At 33.4% G+C, this 12,849-nt stretch overlaps 1 protein-coding gene across 1 annotated transcript in view; it reads right to left on the minus strand.

Annotated features, from left to right (window-relative positions):
• The window catches only part of LOC108917708 (pikachurin), a 232,074-nt gene that overhangs the window by 123,891 nt on the left and 95,334 nt on the right, over positions 1–12,849 (minus strand). The gene's annotated exons all lie outside the window — the stretch shown is intronic.

The raw sequence follows: 12,849 nt of genomic DNA on the forward strand, positions 1-12,849 counted from the left end.
TTGCATGTAATAAAATTTGACAGGTTTGGATGTGTGTAATATGTATGAGATGGAATATTTATGGGTGTGGATTTTCCATTTCGCTTCTGTAGGGGCCCTTCTTTGTAATTTAGTATTTCATTATTTTCTTTCGCTCTGCAAATTAAATGCGTTTTTTTTTTTTCAATATAGGTGTTAGAGCGTAAGACAGTCCTGTCGTACTAATCTGGCATTTCATCAATTGCTACAGACCTTTTTTAAGAGACCTGCCACATTAAACAAACATCTACTTTCTATACCCTCTGCATCCTGCACGGTCAAGTAAAAAGCCAGATGTGTACGAAGGCCTGTTGAGGCAACATGTCTCACGACTTTGTTAAAGATTTACATTTTTAATTATATAAATATACAGTCCACTTCATAAAGTTTGTTTGAATAGATGTGAATCAAGTTTTATGCCATCATAGTGGCAATACAGTGTTTTAAGCCATCATAGTGGCAGTACAGTAAACGAAATTGTACAACAGGAATTTTATGTAGATGCCTTAAAAGGATAGATACTAATCTATCGTGAAGTACAACAAAATTCCTGAGTTTAAATCGAGTATTCGCCAAAAGTCACAGCTGGAGTATGTTGTCAAAGCCACATAAAAAATATTTCCGTCAAAAGAAATGAACCATTGACAGTCAAAAGGGAAGCCTTACAGTAACTTCGGTAATTACTTCCCTTTTCCTATAGGAAAATTAGTCTTTTTAAGGAGCAACGTTTCGAATGAAGTCGTTAACACAGATACAAAGGACTAGGATCCTCATGAGTATGGCGATCGGAAACGAACTGAAATTGGGGTTTGTGATATTTTTAACGGTACTAATCCTGGTCACCAGATACACAGGACTACTGTAGGAAGAATCATGCAAAAATTTAGGTTCTTGCATCATGTACAAAATCTGCCAAGAACGGGTCGCCCCACAGTACACGAAAATACTCAATTAGATGTTCTTACCGTCGCCGTCGGTGATATTCCTCAAGCAACAAGACGACAGGTAGAACATTAGCCATAGTACCGTATACAGAATTTTTAATTGACAAAAATACCATCACTACAAACTTCGATTGGCTCATGAATTAATAGAGGTCGATTTTGATTGTCGGATGGAAGTTTGCGAATTAATGCAAAATCGCTGTAATGATGATTAGAACTTCGTCAGGCTACGTTTTGCTTGAACGGCGCAATCAACAGACAAAATTGTCGACATTGGTCCCTCAAAAATCCACTTTAAAAAAACACCTGAAACAATCAGGAATGTGTAGAGAGAGTTTATCAGCAGGCTGGATCATTGTCGAGCTGCAGGCGGTCGTCAGTTTGAACATTTGGTTCATTAAAATCAAATAAAAACAGCTATTTCAACAAAATGTGTTTATACTTTCGAAAAAATTTCCAAACCGGTACATGTAGCACACCAAATTAATCAGAAAGACCTAAGCCTTCATACGGTCCAATAAAAAAAGGTAGTTGTCATTGAAAAAAGCAACCCTATCCTCCTCTCGCCGCCACTGGTTACATTTTTGAAAATATAATTTCACCGAAATTCATGCCCATAAAAAACAAAATTGACTCATCCGAGCGATTTTTCCAAAAATTGCGTTTCCGAAATTTGCATGACATTTGAGACACACTGTATGTAAGTACACCTCACGCGGCAACCTGATTCTAACTTTAAAGTAATCAGGTTTTCAGAAAAATAAGAAATTCATTTTCATAAAAAAAAATAGGGTATGTTACAACGTTATGAGAACTGGGGTTATGTCTAATGTTCTAAATTCTTAATGAATAAATAATGAAAAGGTAAATAAAAAAGGTAACCATGCAGGCTTTGCCTTGCCTAAGCACTTTACTTGAGTAGAGTACCTAGGGTTTGAAAACTAGATATGATATTTAGGCCAGGCGCAATGTTTTGAATTGTTAGAAATTTCATTTCTACCACGCGCGCTCGCTATGGGACCTATAGCATAGGGGGTTATGTGCACGGAAAGTGTCAGATAGTACAAGGGTGTGATGTTAATTTCATAGCGCAACGCTCGACGCTTTCCTTGCACATAACCCCCTATAGGTCCCATAACGACTCGCACTTGTGATAGAAAATAGTATGTGCAACTTATTCGGAAAAGTTGCCATAGCGCCACGAGCGAAGCGAGTGCGTCAACTGCGCCCGCGTGGCGCTATTTTCAACTTTTCCTCACTCGTTACACAATGTATTATTATTGATAATGTACAGGGTGTCTAACGGTGACGGCGCATTAGAATTATTTCAGAGAACACTTGGATTTGAATTTTGAAAATTTGGGGTACCGGGTTTTCGGGCATGCCCTTTTCAACTAAAATAATGGCGTCCACGTACCACTTCCGGTTATATCAGAAGTCGCCATCAACTTGCTTATTTTAAATAGAACACCCTATATATTATTGCAATTTTGGATTCTACGTGGTATTTATGTGGACTTTTATGAAGTTGCTCTATTCCTAAAACTAACCGTTTTCGAGATATTCAATTTTTTTCAAAAAAATGGAGAGAAGCAGTGACTTGCTTCAAACATTGTGTATTTTATATTAAGAAAGATAAAGCAACAATATTTATTGGGGGGATAGCTAGACCCCTAAGCTTCCCATCCATACTTTCAAAGTGGCTTAATTGCATACAGAGTGCTAGAAATTTAAACTTCAAACCCTCATAAGTCGGGTTTTTTTAATGGAATATGATGTATGTTTTTCTATATTCTGATACACAATTTTATTCTCTTTCGAACGGTATCAGGGTTCCCTATACCTGTCTTCTAGTTTTTCAGCTGCAGGCAATTAATGGAACGCTCTTCTTATTCGAGCAATCAAATCCTCTTTAGAAGCAACGGGTAGAATACATTTTTTGCTTTATTTCTCCCCAAACATAAAAATCTAATGGAGTAAGGTCGGGAGACCTCACTGGCCAATTCCACGGGCCTAGGCGTCTCATCCATCTATCTTCAAACATTGCAGTCAGCTGTTGATCGATTTGATTGTGACAGTGAGGTGGAGCCCCGTCTAATTGATACCAACACTTCCTCAGTTGGTCTAAAGATATATCATCTAGAAAATCTGCCACAACCGTTTGCAAAATATTGCGATATATGTCGGCATTTAAATTTTCTTCGTAGATATGGTTATCTTTAATTATCATTAGTTCTTAGCATCCTATGAATGGACGCTCGTGAAATGCCTAAATCATACTCTGCGGCACGAGTTGAGGATTCTGGATGAACATTAAAATAGAATACCACATTTATTACAATATTTTCATTTGAAATTATTGGTTTTGGTAAAATTCTTTCTGCGCAAATATTCTAGTTGATTTGCTAAAATTCTTCTTAACTGTTTTCTGCTCATTGGTGGCAAATTTGGATATGACTCATTAAAAACTGTACATGTTCTGCTTGGGATTATTGCAACGTCCGTGAATGAATAATAAATTTAAAATATCAGCATTTGAATATGTACTGCTTTCCATTTCTTATAAATTAAACTGTCACTGCAAGAGACTAACAACAAATTGACATTTTAGTTGTTTCTTTTGAAGGTTTGCTAAAAATTCCACAGCTATCTTCGCAAGAAATTACATAATTTTAGGCGATTACACAAAAAATAGTAGATAACTTGAAAACTCGAAGAGATAGGTACAGGGAACCCTGATACCATTCTAAAGAGAATAAAATTGTATATCAGAATATAGAAAAATATACAGGGTGTTCTATTAAAAAAAAACGACTTATGAAGGTTTGAAGTTAACTAAACTCGGTATTAAATTTCTAGCACCCTGTATACCGTTAAGCCACTTTGAAGGTATGGATGGAAAGTTTAGGGTTTTAGCTATCTCCCCTAGAAATATTGTCGCTTTATCTTTCTTAGTATAAAATACACATGGTTTGAAGCTAGTCACAGTTTCTCTCCATTTAAAAAAAAATTAAATATCTCGAAAACGGTTAATTTTGGGAATAGGGAAACTTCATAATATAACACGTAGAATCCAAAATTGCAATCATATATAGGGTGTTCCATTTAAAATAAGTAATTTGATGGTGATTTCCGGTATAATCGGAAGTGGTACGTGGACGCCATTATTTTAGTTGAGAAGGGCATGATCGAAAACCCGGTATCCCATATTTTCAAAATTCAAATCGCAGTAGTCTCTGAACTAATTCTAATGGGCCGTCACCGTGAGACACCCTGTATATGTTTATCATGTGCAAAGGTCTTTGTACAATGCAATGCGAAATAATTTGAATCTTACGACACTTATTGGCAGGTATCCCTGATTAATGAGGTGCACGGTACCAGAGTCGACGTTCAACCACACCCTATAGTCGTTTCGCAGTGTAATAGAGATGTTTGTCTCAGGATTACACGTTTGATTTTTTCCGTCTCTTGGCATAGATTCGGCCCTCCCTGAACTCTGGTATTGTCTGCATGTTGTTATTCCCCAGTTCGAATTTCGTAGTATTCGGAGAACTTTTCAGATTCCGAAATTCGAAACTGCGGACGATCGTTCTGTATGGGTCTCTGTCGGTGTCATCTGCTACAGCCCTTGTTATTAGGGGGGACTGGCAGCTTCATGGGAGGTTTTGTAGGGAATTTTCTAAACCTATTTGAAAATTTATATTATTTCCATTCTCCATATTCGGCTTCATGGGAAAAAAGCCCGATGCTTTAGATAAACATGATATTCTTGAGGTTACAGAATAGCTGTGTTTTTTAACGTTACATGACATTTATTTCTACAATGGTTTGGTTGTTTTTATGGCACATTTGACAATCTTGTTGCAGTAATAAAATAATTATATACTAGACTATTTTGTAATTTTTTCCCCAAATTTTTCGTGAAAATCAGATTCAGTAAAAGAATGTCATTAACTTAAAAAAATGACAATCGTCTGTCGGTAATATAGCCGTTGAAAAATGTTAAAGGTCAGTTTGTAGTATTTTTGTAGAATTTAACACATTTTAATTTTTACGTTGTTAACCACTCAACGAAGGAGTTACTGTAACTCATTCGAGTAATAAATGTATTGGTGGATAATAGAAAAAATTTATCATCTCTGTCATCACCACATCTGCATCTTATTCCCGACGGTGCGGTGTAAGAAATTATCCCATTTAATAATCCGCATCTATAATAATAATAATTAATTTATTCACACAAACAATTTTATACATAATAAAATACAGCAGTAAGAATAATAGTAACTAAACATTTGTTTTATACAACAAAAGTAATAATAAAATAAGTTAAAATGAAACAACATAGTAAATAAAAACGAAATTGAATACAAGTCTACAATAAAAGTAAACTAAAGACCTAGTACGAAGAAATTATTAAAAGACAGTAAGTATATAAAATCGCACAGAATTCCATACGCGTAGTTAAGTGTGTGCCGTACAGGACTATGCTTAACATGTAAGTAGTTAAAAAGAATGATCGGTACTTAAGAGTTAATGAAATATATTTTCGTACATCATTTACAATTTACATTAAATAATATCATTAACCATTGATCTGTTGCTATAAAAGATAAACGTTTTCAACTCTCTTTTGAAGTGTTCGAAGTTTGTAATATGTTTCAGTCTTACAGATAATGAATTAAATAACTTTGGGGCCATAACAGTATAGCAGCGTTGGGAGAAGGATTTAATTACTGAAGGTACGATATGATGGTCTTTATTACGAGTAAAGTAGTTATGACTAGGAACTAATGCCTTACTCTTATTGGTGTGATATTTTAATAATGCACGATAATAATAAATCTGCCGAATGTCCATAATCCTACTCTCAGCGCAAGTCTGAAGAGTAATCATATTTTTTTCCAAATATTATCTTCAAAAATATTTTTTGGAGGATTTCAAGGGGGTTAATATGAACCCTTCGCGCAAAACCCCAAGCGAGAATGCCATATCGAATATGGCTCTCAGCTAAGGCATAATACAAAGTCTTCAGATATTTAATAGGTAGGTAGTTTTTTAGGCATTTAAATTTATATATGATGGACTGCAACTTTCTAATTATATAATTAATATGAAAATCCCATTTAAGGTGTTTATCAATATAAATTCCTAGGTATTTAATTTCATTTACAGGATATATGGGGATCTGCTGATCTTGTAAGATATTCAGATGATCAAAGGGAGGAAGACAATTTTTGTTACAGCTAAATGGTATGTATGACGTTTTTTCAATATTAATAGTTAGTAGTCTGTGGTTTAACCGATTTTGTATTATCTTAAAATCAGATTCGACATTATGTTTTAGTGTTGCCCAATCGGTATCTTCATAAAAAATTGCGGTGTCGTCTGCAAATCCTATTATCGTTCCCTTACTATTCAATGAAAATAAGCCGTTTATATAGATATTAAACAATATGCGTCCCAAAACCGTACCTTGTGGGATACCCCAATTCACTAATTTGCGATCACTGATGTCGTCACCCACTCTTACAACCTGATAACGATTAGATAAATAATTTTCAAACAGGTTCAGACAACTTCCTCGAATGTCTATGTTTTCAAGCGACTGCAGGAGTAAGCGGTGACTAACAGTGTCGAATGCTTTTGCTAAATCGATAAATATACAGAGGCAAGGTTTAGTCTTTTCCAGTGCATTGTAGATTGGACTTGTTAAGGCCAGAATGGCACCTTGAGTGGACGTTTTTTCTTTAAAACCGAACTGATTTCCGGAGAGTATTCGGTATTTGTTGAGAAAGGAAATTAATCTTTTCTTTATGAGCCTTTCAAACACTTTAGAAATATGAGTAATAAGAGAAATAGGCCTATAATTACTGACCAAAGCACTATCTCCTTTCTTATAAAGTGGAATCATAATAGTATTTTTAAACGCAGATGGGTATATACCCATGTTTAAACTTTGATTTAAAATATAAGTTAGTGGTCCCACAATTACTTTCGAAAGACTTTTTAATATTTCGGCACTTATCTCATCATAACCAACAGCTTTTTTTTTCTTTAAGTTCACATAAAATTTCCCCTACTTCCTTGGTATTAGTTGGAGCAAACATTACAGAATTTGGGAGTGTATGTTCCGATATAGGTTTTGTAACATCCACAATATTTTTTTTTGCTAAATTTTGACCCATATTTACATATTGTGAATTGAATTCATTACATATGTTTTTGCCTTCTGTTAAAAAATCTCCTAATTCATATCTTATGGAATCTATTATCTTGTTAGTTTTTTCATGACAACTGATGTTTTTCACTGTATCCCATAATATCTTAGAATTACCAGAGTTTGATTCAATTTGAGTTGTATAGTAATTGTATTTCGTAATTTGTATTAATGAATCTATTTCTATATGTGTTATAGATATTTTTCAATTCTAAATTATTAGGATCGCGTAATGTTGCCCTAAACAATCTGTTCTTTTCATTAATTGACCTCAAAAGCGCATTTGTGACCCAAGGTGTAATTTTGGTGTCTTTTCGTCGGAATTTTTTAATTGTTATGCATTGATTAATTATATTTTTTAACATACTAATAAATTTATTTGTTGCAGATTCTGGATCTAAAAGACTGTATACCTGTCCCCATAATGTATGCCTAGCAACCACTTTCAGCTGTGTGTAATTTACATGCCTTGTATATTTTATTTTTTGTCTATCGTTTGTATTTATGTTAGCATTAAATATTATTTGGAGCAAGATAGTGAAATGGTCTGTAATATTATTTTCAATGACAGTCGGAAGTAAATTATTTGTTACTTCAGTTGTTTTAATAAAAATGTGTGCATGTCTTTGAATTATTTTGCACACATGTTGCTATATTTATGGCGGATAAAAAACCGAATTCCCGGAGTAAGTTTATATAGTTTTGCTTATCTAAAGATTCATCTAATAAATTAATGTTAATATCCCCTACAAAAATGTGGTACTGATTACTATCTATTATATGATTCTGAAAATATCCTTCAAGGCTATATATGAATTCTGTAACATCTGAACTATAAGGCCTATAACAAGCAGATATTGTAATATTCATATGGTCATATTGTATGTTTAATTTTATTAGTTTAAAATCATTTATATTTATTATGTCATATTTGTGCTCATACACATTTTTATGTAAATGATCACCCCATCGTTCTGATTAATTTTACCCTCGTTGTAAATAAGATTGTAGCCAGTTATTTGGAATAAAGTTGGATCTACTATTTGACGAGTCTCAGTTAATTCAATGCAATCTACGCTGAAATCTATGTTACTAATTTTAAATTCGTCTAAATTTTTGTAAATGCTTCGAATATTATTATGAATGACAGTAAAATATTTATTGTTTTCATTTATTTTCAGAACTTGCTGACGTTCTTTTTCATTTTCCAAATTAAAAGTTTCAATTTGTTTGGTTTCAAAATCTCTTAAGTATGGATCCATTTGATATACAAAAAAAAACACGTTATAATTTACCCATAATATTAGTTAAAAAGTTGGTATGAGTATCTCTGTTTTAATGATATACAGGGTGTTAAAAAAAGAGTGTAAAATATTTCAGGAGGTAATAGTATGAACCAAAATAAGCAGAAAAGTCTTAATAAACATGGGTCCGCAAAGTAACAGTTGCGGAGATATGGACCACTATTCGTTTTTCAAACATTTTATTTTATTAGGAATAAACCGACAAAGGAAGCTTTTAACAAACAAAAAACAAAGTTACAGAAGATGTTCAAAGTGCCCTCCGTCCATTTCCAAGCAGGCACGACATCTTCGTCTCAACGATATTCGAACTCTTTCGAAAACACCCTCCTTGGTTTGGATTTCTTGACACTTTTGATTAATCCGTAGCTGCAGCTCTTCCAGGCTATTTACAGGAGTACCATACACTAATGTCTTCAAATATCCCCAAACAAAGAAATCTAGAGGGTTCAGATCAGGCGATCTTGGAGGCCATAAAACAGGTCCGGCCCTTCCTACCCATCTATGTGGAAAAGTTTGGTGTAAATGCTCTCTAACGGCCATGGAAAAATGAGCTGGAGCACCATCATGCTGGAACCACATTTGTTGCCTCTGATTCAAAGGAATGTCTTCCAAAAACTCATACAGTGTGTTCTGCAGAAAGTTGAGGTAAGCAGCGCCTGTTAATCGGTTTGGTAAAACAACAGGACCTAGAAACCTGTCACCTACAATACCCATCCAAATGTTTAATGAAAAACGTGCCTGATGTCCAGATTCTATTAGAGCATGAGGATTTTCGTCGGCCCAAATATGCGTATTGTGAAAATTAAACACTCCATTTCTTGTGAACCCGGCCTCATCAGTAAAAAGAATGTTTGCAAGAAAACGAGGGTCTTCAGCATCATGACGTAGAAACCAGCGGCAAAAAACCAAACGTGCTTGATGATCATTTATTGGATTTAAGGCCTGTACTCGTTGCACATGGTATGGATAAAGCAGTTGCTCGTGAAGGATTCTCCAAACAAGAGGACCACTAATTCCTACCTCGGCTGATATTCTCCGCACACTCGTACCTGGATTCTGCTCTACCAGTGCTAGAATTTCTTCTTCTGCTCTAGGAGTGGATACCGACCTTGGTCTTCCGGATAAATGGCACTGTTTGCTCAAGGAACCGGTATCACGCAATCTTTGGTGAATTCTTCCAAACATGCGTTGTGAAGGAATCTGGCGATTTGGATAAGCGTCAACATAAAGACGTCGCGCTTCGGTGGCGTTCCCATTAGCACGACCATACATGAAATGCATGTCTGTTAATTCTGCGTTAGAGTAACCAGCCATAGCGAAAGAAAACTTGTGCACTGAGAACAACTGTCAAATACGTACTGTTTATTTCACTAAACACCAACCAACTATTATAAGAAAATACACAACGTTTTTGCAAAATAAAAAAGGGCTAAAAAACATAAAACATTCCATATCTCCCCAACAGTTACTTTGCGGACCCACGTTTATTGAGACTTTTCTGCTTATTTTGGTTCATACTATTACCTCCTTAAATATTTTACACTCTTTTTTTAACACTCTGTATTCTTAAAGTGTATATGTTTACATCAGAGATGTAATTAACAAAAATGTAATCTGTAAATATAGGTCGCAAAATTAATTAAATTCCGAAAATATTCCAAATATTCCCACGAGTGCGACCATTTTTATTTACAGTTCAGGAAACGTTAATTAGTTTAACTGGAAACATTTTAACCTACAAAAATATTTGCTGAAAGAGAAATAAATGCAAGGAATTAGGATATTCTGAACGCATTGGTTTAAATTCGTGAGTGTTACACACATTTTAAGGCACATTATGGATAAATTAATGTCATTGTGAAAAAAAATGTTATTAGCAATTTTTTAACCATTGCAAACAGGCGTGTAATGACAAAAACTGCAATTGCAAAAGTTTACTTTGAAAAAAAATATATTAAAGGAAAATCTATTTCGTCGTCAACTTTGCAGAAAACTTTATATTGCCTTGGCGTTACTTGCGGCATGTCGGTACAACGCGGCTGTAACATTATTAAACTCCTTTTTTAATAAAATACGTGTTTACTCGCTAGCGTATAAATATTACTTTTCTGTAATGTTCCTCCTTTTGGCCACAAAGTATTCTATGCCCTTTACCTAATCTTAATGTAAAAAAATAATAGAAAAAAGCTTGTAACTGTATAATAAACGAGAGACAAAGGTTTTATTACAAAAATGTCTAAAAATAAAATAAATATTGTTTCTATAAACAATTTTCCAAGAGATATTTTTATTACTTGTTTCAGTTGTTATAATAAATAAAAATATATATGTATATTTCGTGTGAAATATAACAATCGCTACTGCATTTGGGATATAGCTTTAATTTTTAGTTTCTATAAATCTATATTTAACTGATCTTTTTAGCTCAAATTTTCTCAAAGCAGTATTTACCTTACTGAAAAAAAATGCAATTTCAAATTGTCGGTTCTCAAGTCAATGGTTCAAAGAAGTTCATGTCTGTAGATGCAATAAAGTGATACTAAAAGGTATAATATTACTCTCTTTAAGTGCGCTAAGCAGACGAAGACCCGCAACGGAATTTTGATCCTTGCTTTTACATTTTCGCAATACAAAAGGTGGGTATTATATTTCAACAGAAAGAAGGAAATATGCATATTGAATTACTACTTGCAGAAAGTAAATTACATATCATACACAACAATAAAATCTAAAATAGAAAGTAGATACAAGTCATATCATCCAGTTACAGGTATAGAACCCATATTTATTGCTAATAATAAAGTCAAGAAACCTGTTCCATCTTCTTATAAAAATATTCACCCTTGAAATTTTCGCTTTCCAAGGAAATATCCCCAAATTTGGATGAAGAAACACAAATTTATTTTTGAAACGTTGTAGTATAACACTTTGTAGATTATTTATTTAGTTATATTTACTTACTCATTTACTTCTCTCCGTCTCTCCATCTATCCGTCTGTTCGTTTATTCGTTTATTCGTCTATTCGTCTACTCGTTTATTCGTTTATTCGTCTATTCGTCTATTCGTTTATTCGTTTATTCGTTTATTCGTTTATTCGGTTTATTCGTTTATTCGATTATTCGTTTATTCGTTTATTCGTCTATACGTTTTTTCGTTTTTTCGTTTTTTCGTTTATTCGTTTATTCGTTTATTCGTTTATTCGTCTATTCGTCTATTCGTCTATTCGTCTATTCGTCTATTCGTCTATTCGTTTATTCGTTTATTCGTTTATTCGTTTATTCGTTTATTCGTTTATTATTTATTTATTTATTGGAATCTTTATTTAACAGGTGAGTGTTCAGCTCCAGAATACAGAGAAAATATACTAGTAGATTTGTTCGAGCATTCATTAATTATAATGATTAATAAAAAACGAAAGAAATATACATACCCAAAAACACATCAAAAAGTAAAATTAAATAATATAAAATACAAAAAGACTAATATCAAAGATGACCTACTAATTAAAAATCCTTTATAAAAATTAACATATAAATAAATAGAAGAAATACTTTCACATGTATACTAACAATAAAAAGTATGTATTTTAATTTCTTTAATATACAAACGAAAAAATATATATGTAATTTACTGTAGCTGTACTTTATATTGTACTGTCCGATTTGGTACAGAGCAAAAACCTTCACAATATTAAAGATATGTGTGCTCGAGCAGAAAATTTTGACAGTTTAATCGAAATTTTATTAAGAAACTACCTATGTAGTCAGTCAGATTGTTTATTTTATACAAAAAGATAATCTGCTGAGCTCCTCTACATAGGAATATTAAAACGTACAAGCAGCATATCATGTGGAAATCTTGTATAGACGTATATCTAAAGCTATCTTAGTAATAGAAAGCAATCTATAAAGATAGATAATACAATGAGTGACTTTATGACGATTAAATATGGAGTTCCACAAGGAACAGTATTAGGTCCAGTGCTGTTTAATTTGTATTTAAATGATTTATTTCATATTGAGACAACTGGAATATAGTAAGTTCTGCGGAAGATACTGCAGTTATTTATCAAGCAGATAGTTGCGAAAACCTTTAAAAAATTGCACAAGTGGACTTTTCAGGTATTATAAGATGGTTTGACAGTTGATTATTAACCGTGAATATTAATAAAACGCCATTACCTTCCTTTTACCCCTTACTCCTCTTACTTACCTCACTATAAGTCCCTTTCCATAGATATCGATGAAATGTTATGTCGTTAATATACATTGTAAATAAATGTAGGCCCAAAATCGGTCCTTCAAGCACACCCCTTTCCTGCATGAATCTTACAGACCTGAAGCCACGGAATTGGACAAA

Source organism: Anoplophora glabripennis, unplaced genomic scaffold (assembly GCF_000390285.2).
Source record: "Anoplophora glabripennis isolate ALB-LARVAE unplaced genomic scaffold, Agla_2.0 scaffold61, whole genome shotgun sequence".
NCBI lineage: Eukaryota > Metazoa > Arthropoda > Insecta > Coleoptera > Cerambycidae > Anoplophora > Anoplophora glabripennis.